The 26,720-nt window shown below is 47.6% G+C and overlaps 1 non-coding gene across 1 annotated transcript; it reads right to left on the reverse strand.

The window, feature by feature from the left end:
* Positions 1 to 1,933: 1,933 nt before the first annotated feature.
* trnak-cuu (transfer RNA lysine (anticodon CUU)) lies at positions 1,934 to 2,006 on the reverse strand. The gene has a single exon. It is a non-coding gene; the product is annotated as a tRNA-Lys (tRNA).
* Positions 2,007 to 26,720: the final 24,714 nt, after the last annotated feature.

A 26,720-nucleotide genomic window follows, 5' to 3' on the forward strand; every position in this document is an offset into this window, starting at 1 on the left:
CAAGGAACCTTGGGCGACTTTTGTTCAATTTCTTTGCAGCAAAAATAGGCTCCAAAATAATGTTTCCGCCTGGGCTTGAACCAGGGACTTTGCGTGTGTGATGCAAATGTGATAACCGCTAAACTACAGAAACGTTGTGGTTAAAGTAATCTTAGGCATATAACCAGAGCTTTAACCTACACAGCTGGCCGATACTTCAGGAGCTGGTTTTACGAGAATAGAATGACGGTGTTGGAGTGGATTTTCAGATATAGCAAAGCATGATGGGGTAAGCCACCACGAAATGAACTTTGTACCAAGAAGCCTATCTGCTGTCCCTGATATGAACTCTGCAGCAACAAGTGACTCCTGGCCAGGTGCAGGCCACTGTTTCATCGAAAGCTTTGCAACAGAATAACTAACCACAAAAGAAGATGAAGAGGAAGGGCCCCCAAACTCGCACCATGCTATCAGGCTTCACTAGGACTAAAAAGTTGAAAGTAAATGAATTGCGTTGCAATATGGATCGATTGGTTGTATGTAAATAAATTTAAATGATTGTATTCTGCCCCCTGCAAACTGCTTATCACCCCGCGGCACAAGGCACTCGGGGAGATCGCTGGATATCAACTCTTCTCCCAGACCTCTGTTAGCAATAAAGTTGTCTCTATTACCTTACCAGAGTCTATGTGAATTTATTTTCACTATCAGTGGATGCAGAGAGGATGTTTCCACCGATGGAGGAGACTAGAACTAGGGGCATGATCTTAGAATAAGGGGCCGCCCATTTATAACTGAGATGAGGAGGAATTAATTCTCTCAGAGGGTTGTAAATCTGTGGAATTCACTGTCCCAGAGAGCTGTGGAAACTGGGAAATCGAATATATTTAGGACAGAAATAGACAGTTTCTAAAACAATAAGGGGTTCAGGAGATATGGGCAGCGGGCGGGGTAGTGGAGCGTAGTCCATGATCGGATCAGCCATGATCTTAATAATAGGTGGAGCAGGCTCGAGGGGCCGTATGGCCGACTGCTGCTCCAATTTCAAATGTTCCTTTGACTAAGACATATCAACATCCTGGGGGTCACCATTCATAAAGTACATGTGGTTAAGCCTTGCTAGCTCAGTCTGTAGAACATGAGATTTTTAATTTTAATGTCATGCGTTCGAGCCCCACCTTGCATGAATTATTTTCCTTAAACTTTTATGTTACTTTCACGGGAATTAACCCACACATTCAAAAAGGAGTTCGATATGTCCATTATGGCTAAAAGGATCAAGGGGTATGGAGAGAAAGCAGGAAAGGGGTACTGAGGGAATGATCAGCTGTGATCATAGTGAATGGCGGTGCAGGCTCGAAGTGCCGAATGACCAACTACTGCACCTATTTTCTATGTTTCTATTTTGCCCCATGTGGGGGAATCTAGAACTTGGGGGCACAATTTCAGAATAAGGCGTCATAAGAACATAAGAAGTCGGAGCAGTAGGAGGCCACATGGTCCCTCGAGCCTGCTCCACCATTCAATACGATCATGGCTGATCCCCATAACCCTTTATTCACTGAAGGTTTAAGGGTCGCCCATTTAAAAGGGAGATGAGGAGGAATTTCTTCTCTCAGGGAGTGGTGAATCTTTGGAGATCTCTGCCCCAGAGAGCTGTGGAGGCTGGGTCATTGAATATATTTAAGGTGGAGGTAGACAGATTTTTGAACGAGGCCATGTGGATTGAATTGGAGAACAGAAAAGGGGCGATCACACGAGTGGGAATGTACGAGAGACCCCCGAACATCCAGAGGGAGAGAAAGGGTCTGGTTATTGTGATTCAGCAAGGAAACTATCGATCCTGGAGGACAAATACTCTGTTCCAATGGAAACAGACCCAGCCTCTCCAATTGATCAGTTCATGAATGATGTTTTCCCGTGAAAGCAACATAAAAGTTTAACAAAGCTTATTCGCCCAACGTGCGGATTGAACCCACGACTCTGAGATTAAGAGTCTCATGCTCTACTGACTGAGCTAGCCGGGCTTGGCAAATGTCGCATCCTTGACGTATGTCAAATGTTGTGGGTGGATTAATGATGAGTGAAATAATGATTGAGTGTCTCACAGACTTGTATTATGGAGTTCCTTCAGTTAGCGTTTCTTTATTGTGCAAACGAAGATTGTGGGTAAATATTGATGTTTTTCCATGAAAGCTGCATTAAATTAAAAGAAACGTAATTACCCAACGTGAGGCACGGACCCACGACCTTGAGATCAAAAGTCTCATACTTTACTGACTGAGCTTGCCGGCCTTCTGCTCAAAGCAGGTTTTTATCGCTCATTGCAGCCAGGCGCCTGTTGGCTTCGCCACAGATGTTGAAAATTGCTGTTGAAACTTGTGTCGTGGTTATCACGTTTGCTTTACATGCAAAAGGTCCCTAGTTCAATCCCGGGCAGAAATATTATGTTTAAACTTTCTGTGGATGAACAATCGGAGGTGAGTTTAGTATCCCGGCAAATGCTGCCTGACCTGCTGAGATTTCCAGCATTTGCTGTTTTTATTTGCTATTTATTCTCCTGGCAAAAGGGTTCCCTTATTCCTTAATTGGTCTTTATTTCACTCCAATAAATGGATCACTTTGACTGAGAGAAAACGGATCCACCGGGGAACTTTTGCGTGTGAGGCCAACGTGATATCCGCTACACTGCAGCCCATCAAAGGGCGAGAAACCACTGAATATAAAGGATGAGCTGACAAATATCAGGCGCAGTGCAGTCTGTTCAACGTCAAACCCTCCTTTCTTATTCAGCAGTGGCATGAACGGGAGTCAGACGTCACAAGGTTTAATTAAAGACACAAATACAAGTAAACTTGCAAATCTTTTCAGTGTAAAATTCTTTCACTTTATTTGAAATCCGATTGCGTTGAATCTGCAAATACGCACGGTGGGATATTACCTTCACTACTGATTCTATTTTGTGTGCACGATAGGAATAACCGGTGCTGTTAAATTTGATAAAAGTTGCCCCAGATCTCTGAAGACTTTGAACCAGAAAGCTAAAATACAGTGAATAAAATGGGATATGGTTTTCGTGTTACGATGCAAAGCACAGGACAAATGATTGAAGTGTGGAGTGTCCCTGAGTTAGCATTTGTATGATTGTGCAACAGAAGGTGAGGGGTTAATTAATGATGGTTTCCCGTGAAAGCAAGAGAAAAGTTTAAGAAGAAATCATATTGTGCCTGTCAGGTGAGCGCTGCTTGTGATACCTGGTGGGAATGGGCGGAGCTTTTAAAGCTCCTTGTATTGCAGAACCTTCATATAGACGAACATCTCCAGCTCGCTGAATAGGTCTCATAATCAGAGGGCTGTGTATTCAAATCACTTCGGGGTCATTGTTCTCTTGGATATTTTTCTTCCAGAATTATTATTTCCTTTGCTGTTGGCAATAACCAGACCCTTGCTCCAAGGACTGTCTCACTGTTTCCCCGGTGTCAGGCAGAGATACGCCTACTGCCCTCATTTATTTCATGGGACAGGACACAAAAGTTCAAAATCAACCTGCAGGTGGCCACATGCAACAATGTATAGTCAGGATGGCCGAGCTGCCTAAGGTGCTGTGTTCAGGTCACTATTTCCTCTGGAGATGTGGGTTTATGTCCCATTTCTTATATTTAATCATTAAGCGGAACCCATTTGTTTTGTAACCACCAAGTCCTTAAAAGTACGATTCAGCAGTCCACCTGCTCGCTTAACATTTCCGTCTGACCTGGTGCTGAAGTTTGTTCATTCTTTTGTAGTCCGGCAATCAGATATTTTGCCCTGAGCATGTGAGGAACTTTTATCCCGATCTCATTGGGTTTAATTTTGGAAATCTGGTGCTGAATGCGGAGATGTTTCCGCAGTGTAATGGTTAACACGTTCGCCTCACACGCGAAAGCACCTCGGGGGGAAATATTTTCTGGAGTTTTCTCATGCATGTTCAGAGGAGAGTTTATTCTCCTGTGAAAGGTCAAGAGATCATAAGAACGTCAGAGTTAGGAACTGGAGTCAGCCATTCGTCCCATTTTCAACTTTTCAAGATCTTTCCGCCCGATTTCGGACCGGGGACCTTTTGTGTGTGTGGCGAATGTGATAACGACTACACTAACGAAACACTGTGATATAATCTATTTTACGTTAAAACTACAGCTCGAAACCTACACCGCTAGCCGAGAATTCAGGAACTTGTTTTCAGAGAATAAAATGAGGGTGCTATATTTAGGAAGGCTGTAAGTGTGGCCTTCGACAGCGTGGACCATTTTCCACGCCTCGGGAAACTACTATCAGCAAGGGCAGACATCGATGACGAGATCCAACACCGCCTCCAGTGTGCCAGCACAGCCTTCGATCACCTGAGGAGGAGAGAGTTTGATTACCAGGACCACAAATCTGGCCCAGGCTTATGGTGTGCAGGGCGGTGGTGATATCTGCCCCGTGGTATATCTCCGAGACATTGACTATATACAGCAGACATCTCAAATCACTGGAGAAATAACACCAGGGCTGTCTCCGCAAGATCCTGCAAATCCCCTGGGAGGACAGACGCACCAACATCAGTGTTCTCGCTCAGGCCAACATCCCCAGCATTGAAGCACTGACCACACTCGACCAGCTCCGCTGGGCGGGCCACATTGTCCACATGCCCGACACGAGACTCCCTAAGCAAGCACTCTACTCAGAACTCCGACACGGTAAGCGAGCCCCAGGTGAGCAGTATCATTTATTTCAGACTATTTTATATAACTGTACCTTACCATGCTATACATGACTGTAACTAGATATGACTGTTACCACAAGCATATTTTACCACCAGGGGTGCACTTGCAAGAGACACTGCATACCTGTTCCACACAGGTATATAAATGCAGGTCTCAGGCAAGTGTGGCACTCAAAATCTGTGAAATAATGATGCAGGTCCAGAGTGACCTTGACTTCAGCATGTGCCTCGTGTAAGTTTGTACTGCAGGGTCAGGACTTTACAGTGGCGACGAATTACGGGATCACAGAATCCACAGAATGGCTACCAACGGCTCAGCTGAGAAATATAATGCTCAAGACATTTGGGAGGACTTTATCGAAAGCCTCCAGCAAAGCTATGTAACCAAAGACTGGTTGGGTGACGTTAAGGCAGACAAGAGAAGAGCCCATCTCTTGATCAGCTCTGGCTCGAAAACATACGCCTTAATGAAGGACATGCTGGCACCCGAGAAACCAGCAAGCAAGTCGTTTGAGGAGTTGAGCACACTGGTGAGAGACCACCTGAAGCCAGCCAGCAGTCTACATATGGCCAGACGCAGGTTCTACAACTACAGACGCTGTGTGGTCCAGACCATACCCGACTTTGTGGTGGAACTTCAGACGTTGGCTGGTTTATGTGAGTTCTCCAATGAACTAAATGAGAAGGACAGAGATACTTTTTTATTGAAGGAATAGGTCACGCAGGCATATTCCGAAAGCTTATAGAGACCAAGAACTTGACCCTAGAGGCAGCAGCACTGATCGCACAGACATTCTTGGCAGGAGAAGAAGAAACAATGTTGATCTACACTGCGGGTACGACAACTAACGAAACATCGGAACAAGGGGTTCACAGCGTGAAACAAGCCGCTACCCCCACACACAGAAAAAGGCAGGAGAGCAGGCCTTCAACAGCAGGCAGTGGCGCCAGAAGCCATCAAGGGCCACATGAACGGCCATTCGCACATCATCAACCCACAATGCGAGCAATCAACTACAGACTGAGAGAAGCTCAAGAGAGATCAGCCAGACGCAGCTCATCCTTCGGAAACAATGGAAGCGGTCTGTGCTTGAGATGTGGGGGAAGGCACTCAACAAGGGGGTGTCGATTTCAGTATGCTGTTTGCAGAAACTTCAACAATACAGGACACCTGGCTCACGTGCAAAAACGCAGCAGCTCGGCTGCTATACGATTCAGAAAGGTCGGAAAGCGGATCAGAAGAAGGTGGGGACAGTGCCCGGGACACCGACGTACAGCGGGCAACACGATCAATGTCCAATGTTCTTACAACAAGACGCCTCCAATAATTATGAGGGTCCTACTCAATGGGATACCCGTCAACATGGAACTGGACACGGGAGCTAGTCAATCTCTCATGAGCGTTCAACAATTTGAACAGCTGTGGCCGCACAAAAGCAACAGACCAAAACTCACGAGGATCGACACCAAACTAAGGACCTATACCAAAGAAATCGTCCCAGTCCTTGGCAGCGCCATGCTCTCTGTCACACACAAAGGGACAGTGAACCGATTTCCATGTGGATTGTCCGCGGAGATTTCCCAGCATTGGTGGCAAGAAGCTGTCTGGCAAAACTAAATTGGAATTGGGATGATGTTCACACCATGTCGTCAGAGGAACGGACCTCCTGCTCAACAGTTCCAAGTCGTTTTAAACATCTCTTTCAGCCTTCAAAGGGGCGAAAGTTAAAATCTACGTCACACAGGATGCCAGACCGGTCCATCACAAGGCTAGAGCTGTGCCTTATGTGATGAGGGAAAAGATTGAACACGAACTGGACCGGCTTCTGCGGGAAGGCATTATCTCACCCGTGGAATTTAGCGACTGGGCAAGTCCCATCGTCCCCGTCATGAAGCCTGATGGATCCGTACGAATCTGTGGGGATTATAAGTCTACCATAAACAGAGCCTCACTACAGGACCAGTACCCACTGCCCAGAGCGGATGATCTATTTGCCACATTGGCTGGAGGAAATATTTTCTCGAAACTAGATCTCACATCTGCGTATATAATGCAAGACCTGACCAAAGAGACTAAGCTACACACCACCATCAACACATATCGAGGCATTTTAATGTACAATCGATGCCCCTTCGGCATCAGGTCGGCAGCTGCTATAATCCAGCGCAACATGGAGAGTCTGCTCAAGTCCATCCCGGGGACGCTTGTATTTCAAGACGACATACTTATCACGGGCAGGGACACCGACTCCCATCTCTGCAATTTGGAGGAAGTACTAAGTCGATTGGATCGGGTAGGCCTATGAGTTAAGAAATCCAAGTGTCTGTTTCTCGCGCCCGAGGTTGAGCTTTTGGGCAGAAGGATTGCCGCTGATGGAATCTGCCCAACAGAATCCAAAACAGAAGCAATTCGCCTGGCACCAAGGCCCCGGAATGTCTCAGAACTGCGCGCCTTTCTCGGGCTACTCAATTACTTTGGGAACTTTATGCAGAACTTAAGCACGCTGCTGGAGCCTCTCCATGTGCTACTCAGGATGGGGTGCGATTGGTTTTGGGTTGACACCCAGGAACGCGCCTTCAATAAGGCATGCAACCTTCTATGATCCAGCAGTGTTTTGGTTTTCTTTGATACAATAAAAAGCTCGTTCTCACATGTGATGCGTCAGCATATGGAGTCGGGTGCGTTTTACAACATGTCATGATGCGGATAAATTACAACCCACAGCTTACACCTCCAGGTCATTTTCGCGGGCGGAGCGCGGGTACTGTATGGTTGAGAAGGAGGCGCTCGTTTGCATTTACGGAGTCAAAAAAGATTCACCAATTCCATTTCGGGGCCAAGTTCGCGTGAGAAACTGACCACAAACCCCTCACGTCCCTGCTATGCGAGTGCAAGGCAATAAACACCAACGCCTCGGCGCGCATTCAGCGGCAGGCACTCATGCTAGCGTCTTACTACTATACAATAAGGCACAGACCAGGCGCAGACAACTGTGCCGACGCGCTTAGCATGCTATCCCTGGCGACAACGGAAGGGTCCGACGAACAGGTCTGTGAGATGGTCATGGCAATCAATGCCTTTGAATCCACATGTTCACCCATGACGGCTAGCCAAATCAGAACTTGGACGACCAGCTACCCCACGTTATCCTTAGTCAAAAGATGTTTTTAACTGGTGACTTGGCAGAGGCTCGTGATGCCTGCTCCGAGGAGATCAAACCTTCCCATAGGCGCATGCATGAACTATCACTACAGGCAGACTGCCTGACGTGGGGCAGCCGAGTAGTTATACCCTTGCGAGGTAGAGAAGCATTTGTCCGGGAGCTCCACCGCGAGCACCCAGGGATCGTCCTGATGAAGGCCATAGCCAGATCCCACGTCTGGTGGCCTGGCATTGACGCGGACTTGGAGCTCTGCGTCCGTCGATGCACCATTTGTGCCCAACGCAGTAATACCCCCAGGGAGGCCCCCCTCAGCCCCTGGCCCTGGCCCACCAAAACTTGGTCGCGGGTGCACGTAGGCTATGCTGGCCCATTCATGGGCAAAATGTTCCTCGTAGTCGTCGATGCATTTTCAAAGTGGATCGAATGCACCATTTTAAACTCAAGCACCACCTCCACCACTGTGGAGAGTTTGGAGCCATGTATACAACGTACGGAATCCCTGATATATTGCTCAGTGATAATGGTCCGTGCTTCACCAGCGCAGAATTTCAAGATTTCATAGTTGACCACGGCATAAATCACGTTAAGACGGCACCGTTCAAGCCGGCCTTCAGTGGCCAGGCCGAGCGTGAAACAAGGTATGCTAAAAATCCAAGGTCCCACGCTGCAGAGCCGCCTGTCGAGACTGCTGCTGACATACAGACCTCGTCCACATTCGTTGACTGTGGTTCCCCCCGCGCAACAATTGATGAAACGAACCTTAAAGCGAGACTCCCTTTATTCCTCCTCGACATGCATGAAATTGTTGAGGCAAAGCGCCGGAAGCTAACTGAGTATCATGAGCGAAATTCGAGGGGGAGGTGGAATGAGATAGAGGACAAAGTGTTTGTGCTAACCTATGGCCAGGGTCCCAAATGGTTTGCAGGGACAGTAACAGATAAGAAAGGAAACAGGCTACTGTGGTACCAATGGACAATTGCCAAACATACTTGAAGCATGTAGACCAAGTAAAAAGTAGATTCACTGACAACACTGCAGAACCAGAGGCAGACTACAATGTGGAACTCACACCACACCTGGTGGACAGACAGAGGGAACAACCTGAGAAAAGGGCAGTCTCAACAGACAGCCCAGGCGAGATACCAGCAATCAAACCGAAAGAAAAACAGGCACCAAGGCAAACAACTGACCCACAACTAAGACGGTCCACGCGAGAGCCTAGACCACCTGAGAGACTGAACCTATACAGACAATAAGACGTTGGGGGAGGGTTATGTCATGTATCTCACACTACTGTATATAACTGTACCTTACCATGCAATACATGACTGTAACTAGATATGACATGTAACCACAAGCGTAGTTTACCACCAGGGGTGCACTTGCAGGACACACTGCATATCTGTTCCACACAGGTTTCTAAAGGCAGGTCTCAGGCAAGTGTGGCACTTGAGAGCTGTGAAAAAAAGGTGCAGGTCCAGAGTGACCTTGACTTCAGCATCTGCCTCGTGTAAGTCTGTACAGCAAGCGTCAGGATTTTACAGGCAGAGGAAACGTTTCGGGCACACCCTCAAAGCCTCCCTGATAAAATACAACATCCCCACCGGCACCTGGGAGTCCTTGTTCCTCGGGTTGAGTTGCCTGTGCTGCGTGATCCGTGCCGGATCGATCATCCTCTGCCACGTGGTGTGTCACACCACGTTTGCACATTCACTGGAGGTACCCGATCATTGTGCAGCCTTTGCACACATAGTGCTTGAATCGACATGGATGGCCCGAGGATTACCCTCGCAGCACAAACACGGTGCTAATAGATTCACATTCACCCCCGATGGCGCACTCTGAGTCATCAAAGGTGTTGCAGCCACATACGTATCGGCCCTGCCACATGCAGTTCGGCCTGCTAGCGACATCATTTTATGCACAGTACTTGCCGGTGAGCTTCGATGTTGAGAAGGTATCTGATTGGTGTTATCGTCCATGGCCATGCATTCCTGGGCGATCGCGTTGGCCATGCTCAGGTCAAGGGTTTCAGCAGCTAGCAGCTTTCGAATAATGACCTCGTGGCTGATGCCCAGCACGTAAAATTCCCACAGCATTTCCCCCAACGCAGCTCCAAAATCGCAACGTCCCGCGAGGTGTCTCAGGTCGGTGACATAATCCGTCAGGTCCTGGTACCCGGAGCGATGGTGCGTGTAAAAACGATATGTGACCATGCGGATACTCTCCTTCGGCTTGAGGTAGTCCCAAACCAGTGTGCAGATCTCTGAATATTCCTTCTCCGTTGGTTTTGTCGGTGTGAGCAGATTCTTGATGAGGCTGTATATTTCAGGCCCACAGACGGTGAGGAGAACCGCCCTGTGCTTGGCCACATTAGTGTCTCCTTCCAGCTCGTTGGCCACAAAGTACTGGTCGAGCTTCTCGACGAAGGCTTCCCAATCATCACCCTCGACGGATCTCTCTGATATTCCAGCCATGGTTGTGTGAAGGTTCGTATTCTGTTACTCGTCGCCAATTGTTGTGTATAGAAGAACTCCCCGAGGCTGAGTACTATGAGCTAAACTTAGTGTGACCTTGGTCTTCTTTATTAAAACTCCAGAGTGCCTGAACAACATGGCAGCGTACCTTTTATACTGACCCTGTGTGGGCAGCTGACCATTAGGACTCCAACAGTCGCGTCCGCTGGTGGCAAGTATTACAGAGTTACATACATCACATCATTGTTATCGTTAAGAAGTTATAATTCCAATGAATGCCTGAATCGTGCGAAAGGAGCCTGTTTGTCGGACAAGGCTACATATCAGGAAGGAGTGTTGTTAGAAGACAAGGGAAGTATTACTCTGATTATAAGTTTGGAGAATAAAAAGAGTAAATGCTGGAAACACTCAGCAGGCCAGGCAGCATCTGTGGAGAGAGAAACAGAGTTAACGTTTCAGGTTAATGACCTTCCATCAGAAGTTGGACAGTTGTGTTAGGTAATACTATTAAAAGTTTCAATTGTCACGAAGCAGGGGTAAGGAAAAGATATAAAATGTGGCATTTGGAACAGATAGTTTAGAATCCGATTAATGTTTGATCAATTTGTACAGCGAGCTGGGAAGTGTAACGTGTTTGTGTTCTTCGCCTAACAGTCGCAAGGTTTGGGTGTAAGTACTGTTGTTAAGTGTATGTTTAATTATTGTCTGCTTAATAACTCTGACAATTAATGTTGCGGACCCTATTACTGAACTGCGTGTGTTCGAGCTCTGTTTGGAGCACCAATCCCTTCAATCTGTCGCTTGCAGGGACAGTTGGATTCACCGTTTCTTTGTTTGGTGAAATTTCAAATATTGAAAGCGGCGCACATCAAACTGGTCACCTACTCAGTAACCGCTACACGCTGCTCCCGTGAGATGGAAGACCAGTTGCTGTTTCAAGCTTGAATGCAGGTACAAGCAGAACTCATTCATGGAAAGTCCAATTCCCTGAGATACCTGATTCTTTGCACCGAACTCCTTCGCAAAGAGTTGCGGTTCGTGTGGGATGATTTGGGCACATCTTTCCCCACACGACAACACTTCATACATAACTCAACGGCTGTGAAGCGCTTTGGGCGTCATGAGTTCCTGAAAGCTGTTGCAGAAATGCAAGTCATTCTTTGCAAAAGTTCGATGCAATTTCAAAATTCGTGGATATACTGAGGGCTCATCCGTGATTTAAACACAGGAACTCTCGCAAATTTCAAGTAACAACCCCAAAGCGAGAATCATACCCCTAGACCAACGAGCCAACTACTTGACAAAGGTGAAGCTCAGGTGTAACCATTATTGAAGCATATTTAGTATGTTGCTATTCTTGATCGGAGGAGCACATGGGACGGAATCAGTGACTTTGCTTTTTCGACCTGTCTTCTGAAGCAGCGCACGGTGCCACTCCGACAGTCAATGAGCTGCACGTTATTGTATCGAGGCTGCGGGTGGCCAACAGGCGCCTGTCTGCAATGAGCGATAAAATCCAGCGTTAGCCAGAAGTCCCGCGTGCTCAGTCGGAAGAACATGAGAATCTTAATTACAGAGTCGTGGGTTTGAGCCCCATCTTGGGCGATTGCATTTCTTTTAATTTAATGTTGCTTTCATGGAAAATCATCATTAATTAACCTACAATCTTCTTTTGCACAATTAAAGAAATGCTAACTGAAGGAACTCCATAATTGAATCATTTCTTCTGTGCTCTGCAAGTAAACTCTGAAACCGTAAACCATTTTACACATTGTGCATTCGGGGTCTGGGTCAAAATGTTCATTGCTGGTAACATAAACAGGAGACTGGGGAAACAGTGAGACTGACTTTCGAGCAAGGGTCTGGTTATTGTGAAACACCAAGAAAATAGCAATTCTGGAAGAATAACATCGAAACGAAATGTGAGCTGACAACCAGAAAGAATTGTTAAGGCAGAAGGTTAAATGCTGCATCCCTTTCTGCAAAAAATTCCTTCCACAAACATTTCAATAACCGAAACGGCACAAAACAAAAATGTTCCTTTCAAAGTCATTAAACTCCCGAATTTCCGTGCCCCGCGAATCTCCTGAATCAGATGCCTCTAGTTTTGCAGACTTAATCCATGTACCTTTGGAATATTGTACTCCCATCCACACTATGAGATGTGCCACTAACTTATCGAATCATGGAATGGTTACAGCACGGAAGGCCATTCGGCCCATCGAGCCCGTGCCGACTCTCAGCGAGCTCCACTCCCCCGTTGCACTGCAATTGTTTTTCCTTCAGACACTGATACTACTCCCGTCTGAAAGATAAGATTGAGTCTGCCTCCACCGCCCTTTCAAGCCGTGCATTCCAGATCCTAACCACTCGCTGCTAAATGGCCAGCTCCTGTTCCTGTGTGTAATGTCTTGGAAACACGAGATCAATTCCTGCCACACTCACAGCCTTCCTATATATAGCACCGTCATTCTATTCTCGTAAAACCAGCTCCTGAAGTATCGGCCAGCTGTGTAGGTTAAAGCTCTGGTTATGTTCCGAGCACTGTGTCAATCAAAGTGTTTCTGTCGTGTAGTGGTTAACACGTTCGCCGAACACGTGAAAAGTCCCCGGGTGGAAACATTTTGAACATTGTTCAATTAAATATTAGAAAAAATGGAATCATTGACATTAATGGTTCAATATTAACAAAGTTGGTGTTTGTTTCTGCTAATGTTAATAACCCTTCAACTCGGCTGGAGTTTAATATTTTGATATTTCAAATAACAGTGTTGATATTTGATGTCTCCAAGATAAGAGAGATTAATTGATGTCCTGTTTCTGACTGCTCCATTTTTGATCGGGACGGGGAGCGGTGAGAAATCGGGGCCCAGGTGCGTCGTGATCGGGGCTCAGGAGAGCCGAGGTCCCAGGGACAACACGGGCCAGCCCACACTCCGATCTAAGGATAGTCGGCGCATGTGTACACACAAGGTGCATGCAGCAGAGCTTGGTCTATGGTCGTCTAGGGTAATCCTTGCCACTGGACCAAGACCTAGCTCTGTCAAGCCCGTGTGGTGGCTGGTGTGCAACGATCACCCCACGTTAAAACAATCCACCCACAGGCATCTTCCACCCTTCAGGATCTTTGTCGGGACCTAGATTGTCAGGTCCCTCATCGAAAAACCTGTAAACCCATCCCTTTTTAGTGTGGAAACAAGTAATCCTCGATACGAGGGACTGCCTAATACTATACTATTAAAAAAATGCAGTGTCTCACAGCCCTGTTACATTGGCTGATTTCTCTGAACAGTTCTGTACACACTCAAACTCTACACAGTGTCTCTCACTCCCTCCCGTTTCCAGCCCTGAGGGTGCAGAAAGCCCCTCTCAAAGCTGCACGTTCCGGCTTCTTTCAGATGAGTTGTGAGAGATTATTGAAGGAACCTGCAGCTCCGCCTCGCTTCACAACAGCAGATCGAAGCCACAAACAACCCATCGACTAATCGCGCGTCCCCAGCTCCAGATTGAGTGAGGCCGGGACAGTCATTTATTCAACCAGCATTGTAACCCATGTATAATCTGACCTAAGTTGTACACTGTGAGAACAATGACCACTAGCTGGTGAACTTGTGGGAGACACTCCTAACCTGGACCTTCAGATATAAAAGGGCAAGCTCCACCCACTTCCATCACTTGAGTGCTAAGGAATAAAGGACAGGTCACAGACTGACCTTCTCTCAAGCATGGGCCTCGTGTGCATTTACACTGTATAGTAAGGACGTATCAATTGCGACGAGAATCTGGGATTGAAACCACGCGAACATGGCCACTAGCAGAACAGACGAAAGGTACTGTGTTAAGCAATGGTTGCGACAGAGATTCCGCATTGTTAAAGCATCACACCAGGCATGCCCCAATATGTAGCCGAACCCAGAGGGGGAGTTCGACAGAGACAATGGCAAGCTGAACCGCGATTCACGCCATTGCAAGAGGCAATGCGGCCAGTAATCGGGCCATCAACACCTGTTAATGGTGCTTTCAAGGACAATCAATGGGCAGTCAGTGACGATCGACTGGCAAGAGACCTTTTTTTTCCAACAGCAGCTCATGTTGGAGGCGTGGAGGCACACACTCACCGGGGTTTGCAGAGATGAGCAAAATACCAGCACGTATACAGTTCATACACCAGGACGCCACCGATAATGATGAAAGTGCTCCTTAATGGCATCCCAGTATCAGTGGAGCTAGACACGGGTGCCAGCCAGTCCCTGATGGGTATCAAACAGTTCGATGAGTTGTGGGCGTCCAAGGCCAGGAGGCCAAAATTATCGCCGATTGACGCACAGCTACGAACATACACAAAGGAGATCATTCCGGTGCTAGGCAGCGCCACGGTAGTCGTAACCCACAAAGTTGGCTTGCTGTCATGAACTGGAAATGGGGCGATGTCAATGCAATTTCCTCTGTGGAGCAAGTATCATGCTCACAGATCCTGGACAAATTTGACTCATTATTTCAACTCGGCATTGGCACTTTCATGGGGGCCAAGGTCGTGATTCACATAAACCCGGACGCCAGGCCAGTACACCACAAGGTCAGGGCGGTGCCGTACGTGATGCGAGAAAAGATAGAAGGCGAATTGGACCGCCTGATGAGGGAAGGCATCATTTCGCCAGTCGAATTCATTGACTGAGCGAGCCCGATTGTGCCGGTGCTCAAGGCGGATGGGTCGGTCAGGATATGTGGTGATTACAAGGCCACCATCAATCGGGTGTCACTCCAAGACCAGTACCCGCGACCGAGAGCGGAGGACCTCTGTGCGACGCTATCCGGTGGCAACCTTTTTTCGAAATTAGACCTGACCTCAGCTTTCATGACCCAGGAGCTGGCGAATGAGTCGAAGAAGCTGACCATCATCACGACACACAAGGGGTTGTTTGATTACAACAGATGTCCATTCGGGATTCGCTCGGTTGCCGCGATCTTCCAACGAAATTTGGAAAGCCTCAAGTCGATTCCAGGGACGGTGGTTTTTCAGTACGACATCCTCATCACGGGTTATGATGCTGAAGAACACCTCCACAACCTGAAGGAGGTGCTACGCAGACTGGACCGGGTAGGGCTCCGACTGAAAAAGGCGAAGTGCGTCTTCCTAGCTCCAGAGTTAGAATTCCTGGGGATGAGGGTAGCAGCAGACGGGATCAGCCCTACTGCCTCCAAAACGGAAGCGATCCAGAGAGCACCCAGACCCCGTAACACGACGGAGCTGCGTTCGTTCCTGGGGCTCCTGAACTATTTTGGTAACTTTCTTCCCAAATTGAGCACGCTGCTAGATCCGCTACATGTGCTCCTACGCAAAGATTAAGAATGTGTTTGGGGGGACAGCCAGGAAAGGTACCTTAATAGAGCACGCAATTTGTTATGTTCCAACAAACTGTTAACGCTATATCACCCATGTAAGAATCTTGTGTTAACGTGCGATGCGTCGTCCAATGGTGTCGGGTGTGTGTTGCAGCATGTCAATGCCAAGGGTCAGTTACAGCCGGTAGTTTAGGCATCCAGAAGTCTGTCCCAGGCAGAAAGGGGCTACAGGATGGTAGAACAGGAGGCGCTCGCATGTGTATATGCGGTAAAGAAAAGGCACCAGTACCTGTTTGGCAGGCAATTGGAGGTGGAGACAGATCACAAACCCCTAACGTCCCTTTTGGCCGACAAAAAGGCCATAAATGCAAACGCATTGGCCCTCATACAGAGGTGGGCACTCACGTTAGCCGCCTATGACTACACAATTAGGCACAGACCGGGCACCGAAGACTGTGCCGACGCACACAGCAAGCTCCCACTAGCCACCACTGAGGGGGCTACTGAGCATGCTGCTGAGATGGTCATGGCTGTTGAAGCTTTCGGAAGCGAAGGCTCACCCGTGACAGCCCGTTAGATTAAAGTCTGGACAAATAGAGACCCGCTTTTGTCTCTAGTCAAGAAATGTGTCCTGAATGGGGACTGGGCAGCCACGTGCAGGGCTTGCCCTGAGGAAGTTAAACTATTTCACAGACGAAGGGATGAACTCTCGATTCAGGTCGATTGGCTACTGTGGGGAAACCGCGTAGAAACCACATGGGCAGAGAGGTGTTCATCAGAGAACTCCACAATGAGCACCCGGGCATTGTCATGAGGAAGGCAATTGCCAAGTCACACATTTGGTGTCCAGGGATAGACGCAGATCTGGAACTTTGTGTTCGCAGGTGCAACACGTTTGCCCAGCTGGATAATGCGCCCAGGGACCCCCGCCTTAGCCCCTGGTCCTGGCCCACCAAGCCTTGGGCACGCATCCATGAGGACGACGCAGGTCCTTTCAAAAATGTTTTTGTTTGTAGTAGACGCCTACTCCATAAGAAACATAAGAATTAGGAACAGGAGGAGGTCATCCATCCTCTCGAGCCTGCTCCGCTATTCAACAAGATCATGGCTGATCTGGCCGTGGACTGAGCTCCACTTACCCGCCCGCTCCCCGGAACCCTTAATTCCCTTAGTGGTTAAAAATCTATCTAATTGTGACTTGAATACATTCAATGAGCTCGCCTCAACTGCTTCCTTGAGCAGATAATTGCACAGATTTACAACCCTCTGGGAGAAGAAATTCCTTCTCAACTCGGTTTTAAATTGGCTCCCCCGTATTTTGAGGTTGTGCCTCCTAGTTCTAGTCTCCCCTACCAGTTGGACAACCTTTCTGCCTCTATCTTGTCTATCCCTTTCATTATTTTAAATGTTTCTATGAGATCACCCCTCATCCTTCTGAACTCCAAGGAGTAAAGACCCAGTCTACTCAATCTATCATCATAAGTTAACACCCTCATCTGCGGAATCAGCCGAGTGAATCGTCTCTGTATCCCCTCCAAAGCCAGTATATCCTTCCTTAAGTAAGGTGACCAAAACTGCACGCAGTACTCCAGGTGCGGCCTGACCAATACCCTATACAGTTGCAGCAGGACTGCCCTGCTTTTGTACTCCTTCCCTCTCGCAATGAAGGTGAACATTCCATTCACCTTCCTGATTACCTGCTGCACCTGCAAACTAACTTTTTGGGATTCATGCACAAGGACCCCGAGGACCCTCTGCACCGCAGCATGTTGTAATTTCTCCCTATTCAAATAATATTACCTTTTACTGTTTTTTTTCCCAAGGTGGATGATCTCACACTTTCCGACATTGTATTCCATCTGCCAAACCTTAGCCCATTCGCTTATTCGATGCAAATCTCTTTGCAGCCTCTCTGTGTCCTCTACACAACCCGCTTTCCCACCAATCTTTGTGTCATCTGCAAATTTTGTTACACTACACTCTGTCCCCTCTTCCAGGTCATCTATGTATTTTGCAAACAGTTGTTGTCCCAGCACCGATCCCTGTGGCACACCACGAACCACCGATTTCCAACCTGAAAAGCACCCATTTATCCCGACTCTCTGCTTTCTGTTCGCCAGCCAATTCTCGATCCATGCTAATACATATCCTCTGACTCCACGTACCTCTATCTTCGGAAGTAACCTTTTGTGTGGTACCTTATCGAATGCCTTTTGGAAATCTAAATATACCACATCCATCGGTACACCTCTATCCAACATGCTCGTTATATCCTCAAAGAATTCCAGTAAATTAGTTAAACATGATTTCCACTTCATGAATCCATGCTGTGTCTGCTTGATTGCACTAAGCCTATCTAGATGTTCCGCTATTTCTTCCTTAATGATAGTTTCAAGCATTTTCCCCACTACAGATGTTAAACTAACCGTCCTATATTTACCTGCCTTTTGTCTGCCCCCTTTTTTAAACAGAAGCGTTACAATTGCTGCTTTCCAATCCGCTGGTACCTCCCCAGAGTCCAGTGAATTTTGGAAGATTATTACGAATGCATCTGCTATAACTTCCGCCATCTCTTTTAATACCCTGGGATGCATATTATCAGGACCAGGGAACTTGTCTACCTTGAGACCCATTAGCCTGTCCAGCACTACCCGCCAAGTGATAGTGATTGTCTCAAGGTCCTCCCTTCCCACATTCCTGTGACCAGCAATTTCTGGCATGGTTTTTGTGTCTTCCACTGTGAAGACCGAAGCAAAATAATTGTTTAAGGTCTCAGCCATTTCCACATTTCCCATTATTAAATCCCCCTTCTCATCTTCTGATGGACCAACATTTACTTTAATCACTCTTTGCCGTTTTATATATCGTTAAAAGCTTTTACTATCTGTTTTTATGTTTTGCGCAAGTTTAATTTCGTAATCTATCTTTCCTTTCTTTATTGCTTTCTTAGTCATTGTTTGCTGTCGTTTAAAATTTTCCCAATCTTCTAGTTTCCCACTAACCTTGGCCAACTTTTACGCATTAGTTTTTTAATTTGATACTCTCCTTTATTTCCTTGGTTATCCACGACAGGTTATCACTTCTCTTACTGCCCTTCTTTTTAACTGGAATATATTTTTGTTGTGCACTATGAAAGAGCTCGTTAAAAGTCCTCTGCTGTTCCTGAATTGTGCCACCGTTTAGTCTGTGTTCCCAGTCTACATTAGCGAACTCTGCCATCATCTCACTGTCGTCCCCTTTGTTTATGCATAGTACGGTCGTTTGAGACACTACTTCTTCACGCTCAATCTATATTACAAATTCAACCATACTGTGATCACTCATTCCGAGAAGATCTTTCACTAGGAGATCGTTTATTATTCCTTTCTCATTGCACAGGACCAGATCTAAGATAGCTTGCTCGCTTGTAGATTCTGTAACATATTGTTCTACGAAACAATCCCGTATGCATTCTATGAATTCCTCCTCCAGGCTACCCCGTGCGATTTGATTTGACCATTCAATGTGGAGGCTAAAATCACCATGATTACTGCCGTTCCTTTTTCACATGCCTCCATTATTCCCTAGATTATTGCCCACCCCACCGTCAAGTTATTATTTGGGGGCCTATAAACTACGCCCACCAGTGACGTTTTCCCCTTACTATCCCTAATCTCCACCCACAATGATTCAACATTTTGTTCATTAGAGCCAATATCATCTCTCACAACTGCCCTGTTATCATCCTTTATGAACAGGGCGACACCACCTCCCTTCCCTTCTTGTCTATCTTTCCGAATTGTCAGCTACCCCTGTATGTTTAATTCTCAGTCTTCGCCACCCTGCAACCACGTTTCTGTAATGGCCACCAAATCATACCCATTTGTCATGATTTGTGCCGTCAACTCATTTACTTTATTTTGAATGCTGCGTGCGTTTAGGCTGGAATGTTTAATACTAGTTTTTAAACCATGATTTTTAGTTTTGACCCCTCCTACAGCCCCTTTATGTTCATTCATATTGTCCCTTCCTATCACCTTCTGGTTTACACTTACCCCAGTGCTACTCTGCTCTGTTGCCTCCTGCCTTTTGCATTCTTTTTTGTGGTCCTGTTTATCTGCGCTCTCACCCACTCTAACTAGCTCAGAGCCCTCTCCTGCGTTCTGAATACTCCTGGCATTGAGGCACCGAGCTTTCAGGCTTGCCTTTTTATTAAACTTTGACCCTTTCGAATTTTGCTGTACAGTTGCCCTTTTTGGTTTTTGCCTTGAGTTTCTCTGCCCTCCACTTTTACTCATCTCCTTTCTGTCTTTTGTTTCTGTCTCCATTTTGTTTCCCTCTGTCTCTCTGCATTGGTTCCCATCCCCCTGCCATATTTGTTTATCTCCTCCGCAACAGCACTAGCAAACACTTCCTCTAGGATATTGGTTCCGGACCTGTCCAGGTGCAGACCGTCCGGTTCGTACTGGTCCCACCTCCCCCAGAACCGGTTCCAATGCCCCAGGAATTTGAATCCCTCCCTGCTGCACCACTGCTCAAGCCACGTATTCATCTGAGCTATCCTGCGATTCCTACTCTGACTAGCACGTGGCATTGGAAGCAATCCCGAGATTACTACTTTTGAGGTACTACTTTTTAATTTAGCTCCGAGCTCCTTAAATTCATCTCGTAGGACCTCATCCCTTTTTTTACCGAAATCTTTGGTGCCAATGTGCACCACTACAAATAGCTGTTCACCATCCCTTTTCAGAATGTGCTGCACCCGCTCCGAGACATCATTGACCCTTGCACCAGGGAGGCAATATACCATCCTGGAGTCTCGATTGCGGCCGCAGAAACGCCTTTCTATTGCCCTTACAATCGAATCCCCTTTCACTGTCGCTGTCCCACTCTTTTTCCTGTCCACCTGTGCAGCAGAGCCAGCCACGGTGCCATGAACTTGGCTGCTGCTGCCCTCCCCTGATGAGTCATCCCCCTCAACAGTACTCAAAGTGAGGCCATCGTGATATCCGCTGCACTGCAGCCCATCAAAGGGCGAGAAACCACTGAATAAAAAGGATGAGCTGACAAATATCAGGGGCACTGCAGTCTGGTAAATGTCAAACCCTCCTTTTTTATTCAGCAGTGGCATGAACGGGAGTCAGACGCTACAAAGTTTAATTAAAGACACAAATACAAGCAACACTTGCAAATCTTTTGAGTGTAACATTCTTTCACTTTATTTGCAATGCTACTGCGTAGAATCTGAAAATACGCATGATGGGATTTTATCTTCACTACTGATTGTATTTTGTGTACACGGTAGGAATGACCGGTGCTGGTAAATTTGATAAAAGTTGCCCCAGATTCGTGGTGTCATTGGCAATGAAGATTTTGAACCAAAAATCGAAATAACAGTGAGTAAAATGGGATATGGTTTTCGAGTTAAGATGCATAGCACAGGACAAATGATTGAAGTATGGACTGTTCCTGAGTTAGCATTTCTTTCATTGTGCAAAAGGAGGTGAGGGGTTAATTAATGATGGTTTCCCGTGAAAGCAAGAGAAAAGTTTAAGAAGAAACCATACGGTGCCTGTCTGGTGAGCGCGGCTTGTGATACCTGGTGGGAATGGGCGGGGATTTTAAAGCCCCTTGTATTACAGAACCTTCATATAGACGAACATCTCCAGTTCATTGTGTAGGTCTCATGGTGCAACGGTAGTGTGTCTGACTTCTGATCGGAAGGTTGCGTCTTTAAATCACGTCGGGGTCATTGTTCTACCAGAATTGATATTTCCTTTGCTGTTTGGAAATAACCAGATCCTTGCTCCAAGGTCTGTCTCACTGTTTCCCCGGTGTCAGGCAGAAATTTTTTTTTTATTTAAAAAAATACATTATTCATATAAAAATTTGTACAGTACATTCAAAAGCAGTTCAGTACATTTAGCTGCGGTCAGTAATCCCATACATTCCATTTGGGTGCTGACGGCAGTTCCGGTCGATATATTCCCTTGTTTTCAGTTCCAGTACAATTCGGTACAATACGGGATACCTTGTAGTACATTCAACAAATTACATCACACGTGTCACTATACTGTACATGGAATGGGTGACGGTACATTTACACTTTTTTTCTACGTGCATCACGAAACAGACCTTACATTGTACATGGCACTACATAGGTGTTTACAGATCATGGTGCTCCATGTGCACAATAAAGAAGTTACAAGTATGGCCCGAGGGGAGTTTTATACTGATTCCTGCCCCGGGGTTGACCGTGTCAGAAGGGCTTTAAACTGTGGCCCCTCCCCACCCTGCCTTTGCGGCAACTACACCTATTTTAAGTGCGTCGCTGAGGATGTAATCCTGGATATTGGATTGTGCCAGTCTGCAACATGCAGACGTGGACATCTACTTGCTGTGGAGATGGGCCAACTCCCAACAAAGAGTCGGCCCATTCAGCCCCTCGAGCCTGTTGCACAGGAACAGGAGGAGGCCCAAACAGCCTCTCGAGCCTGTTACACAGGAACAGGAGGAGGCCATTCAGCCCCTCGAGCCTGTTACACAGGAACAGGTGAAGTCCCATTCAGCCCCTCGAGCCTGTTACACAGGAACAGGAGGAGGCCATTCAGGCCTTCGAGCCTCTTACACAAGTACAGGAGGAGGCCATTCAGCCCCTCGAGCCTGTGACACAGGAACAGGAGGGGGCCATTCAGCCCCTCGAGCCTGTTACACAGGAACAGGAGGACGCCATTCAGCTCCTCGAGCCGGTTCCGCGATTCAATGTGATCATGGCTGATCTGTGACGAAACTCTATACCCACCTTTGGCCCATATTCCTTAATAGTTTTGGTCAAAATGCGATGTAAAATGAACAACTGACCCTGCACTAACAGCCCTTTGCAGAAGGGAGTTCCAAACCTCTCCCACCCTGTGTGTGCAGGAATGTTTCCGAATTTAACTCCTGAAACGTCTGGCTCTAATGTTTAGACCATGGCCCCTAGTCTGGGACTCCCAACCAGCGGGATCATTTCTCTCTATCTACTCTATCTGTTCCCTTATTACCTTGAAAATTTTGAACAAATCACTGCTCGACCCTCTAATTTCCAGTGGGTGTAATCTCATATCTTAATTTAAATCTTGGAATCCAGGTATCATTCTGGAAAACCTACACAGTGCTCCCTCCAAAGCCAATATAGCCTTCCTAAGGCAAGGTCATTGAAAACAGAATCAAGGGACATGTCTTGCTAGGTTTAATCTGATGGTTTTCAGCAGGCATTTGATAAGGTCCCACACGTCATCATCATCATCATCATCATAGGTGGGTCCTCGAACGAGGAAGGCTTACTTCCACATGGGTTCACAGGTGTTTCAATGAAGGACCCGATGTTCCAGTCCTTAACTCCAATCAAAGGGAAGTGTGGAAGATGCCTGTGGGTGGATTGTTTTAACGTGGTGTGACAATTGCACAACAGCCACCACACGGGCTTGACAGAGCGAGGTCTTGGTCAAGTGGCAAGGGTTAACCAGGACGGCTGGAGAACTGCTCTGCTGCATGTCATGAAAACCCAGGTGGCCGTTTGGTGCATGGGCAGGAACATCGGCGGGACCCAGGTACAGCGGAGGAGCGGGAAGGTCAGTGTGGAGGAACGGTGAGAGATCGTGGTGGAGGAACGGTGAGAGATCGTGGTGGTGGAACGGTGAGAGGTCGTGGTGGAGGAACGGTGAGAGATCGTGGTGGAGGAAAGGTGAGTGATCGTGGTGGAGGAACGGTGAGAGGTCGTGGTGGAGGAGCGGTGATAGGTCGTGGTGGAGGAGCGGTGAAATGTCATGGTGGTGGAACGGTGAGAGGTCGTGGTGGAGGAGAGGTGAGAAATCGTGGTGGAGGAGCGATGAGAGGTCGTGGTGGAGGAGCGGTGTGAGGTCGTGGTGGAGGAGCGGTGAGAGATCGTGGTGGTGGAACGGTGAGAGATCGTGGTGGAGGAGCGGTGAGAAATCGTGGTGGAGGAGCGGTGAGTGGTCGTGGTGGAGGAGTGACGAGAGATCGTGGTGGTGGAACGGTGAGAGGTCGTGGTGGAGGAACGGTAAGAGATCGTGGCGGAGGTGCGGCGAAGGTTAAACACAAGGGATGTTGGCAGAAATAAAAGTTGAGGCAACGTATGTGTTGTATATCTGTAAAGCATACACTCCCATGTTCCGCCATCAGGGAGCTCATCCCCTGAAGTCCCAAGGGATCCCAGCACCCCTTGGGAGCACTGTATATAAGCCGGCCCCAAAGGTCAGTTTCTCACTCTGGAGTGTCTTATGAAAGACTGAGGTCACTGTTACTTTAACCTCCCTGTATGCAGCATCATCTGTGTTTGGACCACAATAACTTGCGACGAAAATACGAATCCAACACAATCTTGCAGCAAACTGTGGGGATCCTGAAGAACTTCTCGGAGGGTGAGGACTGCGAAGCCTATGTCGAACAGCTAGACCAGTACTTTGTAGCCAATGAGCTGGACAGAGAAGGAAGTGGTGCAAAAAGGAGAGCGGTCCTCCTCACAGTCTGTGGGCTCAGACCTACAGCCTCATGAAGAATCTTCTGATTCCAGTGAAACGCACAGATAAGTCGTATGAGGAGCTGTGTGCACTGGTTCAGGAGCATCTTAACCCGAGGGAGAGCATGCTATGGCGAGGTATCGGTTCTACACGTGCCAGCGATCTGAAGATCAGGAAATGGCGAGCTACATCGCCGAGCTAAGGCGACTTGCAGGATAATGTGACTTTGATGGCTACCTGGAGCAAATGCTCAGAGACTTTTTTGTACTGGGCTTTGGCCAGAAGACCATCCTACGAAAACTATTGGCTGTAGAGACACCGACCCTCATTAAGGCCATTGCAATAACACAGGTATTTATGTCCACCAGTGATAACACCAAACAAATCTCTCAGCACACAAGTGCTTGCAATCTTCATAAATTAAGTGGAACTGTGTTTGTGAGCAGGCATGTACAGGGCAGAAGCCAAGAGTCTGCAACTGCCAGCAGGCCTCAGGTGACCCAGATGACTCAGAGTCCCAAACAAAGGATGAATGCAAGGCAATTCACACCTTGTTGGCGTTGTCGAGGCTTCTATTCAGCCTATTCATGCCACTTCAAAGGGTATGTTTGCAAGAGCTGTGGAAGAATGTGGCATTTCCAACGGGCTTGCGAATGAGCTGCAAGCTCTGCAAAACCTGCTTACCACCATGTGGCAGAGGAAGATCGGCCCATGTTGGATCAAAGCAATTTAGAGCCTCAGAGAGTGGAGGCAGATGCTGAAGTACACGGGGTGCACACATTTTCGACGAAATGTCCACCTATAAAACTAAATGTAAAATTGAATGGCTTACCCGTAACCATGGAACTGGACACTGGCGCTAGCCAATCCATCGTGAGTAAAAAGATGTTTGAGAGACTGTGGTGCAACAAGGCATTCAGATCAGCCCGAAGCCCCATCCACACGAAACTGAGAATGTACATCAAAGAGCTTATCACTGTCCTGGCCAGCGCCATGTTCAAGGTCACCTCCGAGGGCACGTTGCACAAATTGCCACTCTGGATTGTCCCGGGCGATGGCCCCATACTGCTTGGAAGGAGCTGGCTGGGTAAAATCCGCTGGAAATGGGATACCATCCGAGCGCTATCACATGCCGATGAGGCCTTATGTACCCACGTTCTGAACAAATTTCCTTCCCTTTCTGAGCCAGTCATTGGAAACTTTTCCGGGGCGAAGGTGCGGATCCACTTGGTCCCAGAGGCTTGACCCATTCACCACAAGGTGCGAGCGGTACCTCACATGATGAGGAGAGAGTGGAAATCGAGCTGGACAGGCTGCAACACGAGGGCATCATCTCCCCAGTGGAATTCAGCGAAAGGGCCAGACCGATTGTTCCAGTATTCAAAAGTGATGGCACGGTCAGGGTTTGTGGCGATTATAAAGTAACTATTAATCGTTTCTCGCTACAGGACCAATACCCGCTACCTAAGACAGACGATATATTTGGCGCGCTGGCAGGAGGCAAGGCGTTAACCAAGCTTGACCTGACTTCTGCCTACATGACGCAGGAGCTGGAGGAGTCTTTGAAGGGCCTCACCTGCATCAACACGCAAAAGGGCATGTTCAACGACAAAATATGCCCATTTGGAATTCGGTCGGCTGCAGCGATCTTCCAGAGAAACATGGAGAGCCTACGTAATTCGGTACCATACACGGTGGTCTTTCAGGACGAGTTATTGGTTATGGGTCGGGACACCGCCGAAAACATACAGAACCTGGAGGAGATCCTCTAGCGACTGGATCGCGTAGGGCCACGGCTGAAGAGGTCGAAATAGATCTTCGTGGCAACAGAAGTGGAGATTTTGGGGAGAAAGATCACGGCGGATGGCATTCGGCCCACAGACGCCAAGACAGAGTCTATCATGAACGCGCCCAAGCCACAGAACGTCACGGAGCTGCGATCGTTCCTGGGACTCCTCAACTATTTTGGTAACTTCCTACTGGGGTTAAGCACCTTTTAGAGCCCCTACATGTGTTATTGCACAAAGGTGAGAACTGGGTATGGGGAAAAAAAACAAGTAATTGCTTTTGACAAAGCCAGCAACCTTTTATGCTCCAAAAGGCTGCTTGTATTGTATAACCCGTGTAAAAGACTTGTGCTAGCATGTGACGTGTCGTCGTACGGGCTCGGGTGTGTGTTACAACAAGCTGCCATTGCGGCGAAGTTGCAACCTGTCGCCTTTGCTTCAGGAGCTTGTCTCAGGCCGAGAGGGCCTACAGCATGATTGAGAAAGAGGCATTAGCTTGTGTATTCGGGGTAAAGAAAATGCATCAGTTCGTGTTTCGCCTCAAATTTGAGTTGAAAACCGATCACCTGCCCCTCACATCCCTGTTCGCTGAAAACAAGGGGCTAAATACTAATACCTCAGCCCGCATACAAAGGTGGGCACTCATGTTCTCAGCATATAACCAGACCATCCGCTACAGGCCAGGCACTGAGAACTGTGCGGATGCTCTGTCGGCTACCATTGCC

This window comes from Pristiophorus japonicus, chromosome 25 (assembly GCF_044704955.1).
Source record: "Pristiophorus japonicus isolate sPriJap1 chromosome 25, sPriJap1.hap1, whole genome shotgun sequence".
NCBI classification, from domain to species: domain Eukaryota; kingdom Metazoa; phylum Chordata; class Chondrichthyes; family Pristiophoridae; genus Pristiophorus; species Pristiophorus japonicus.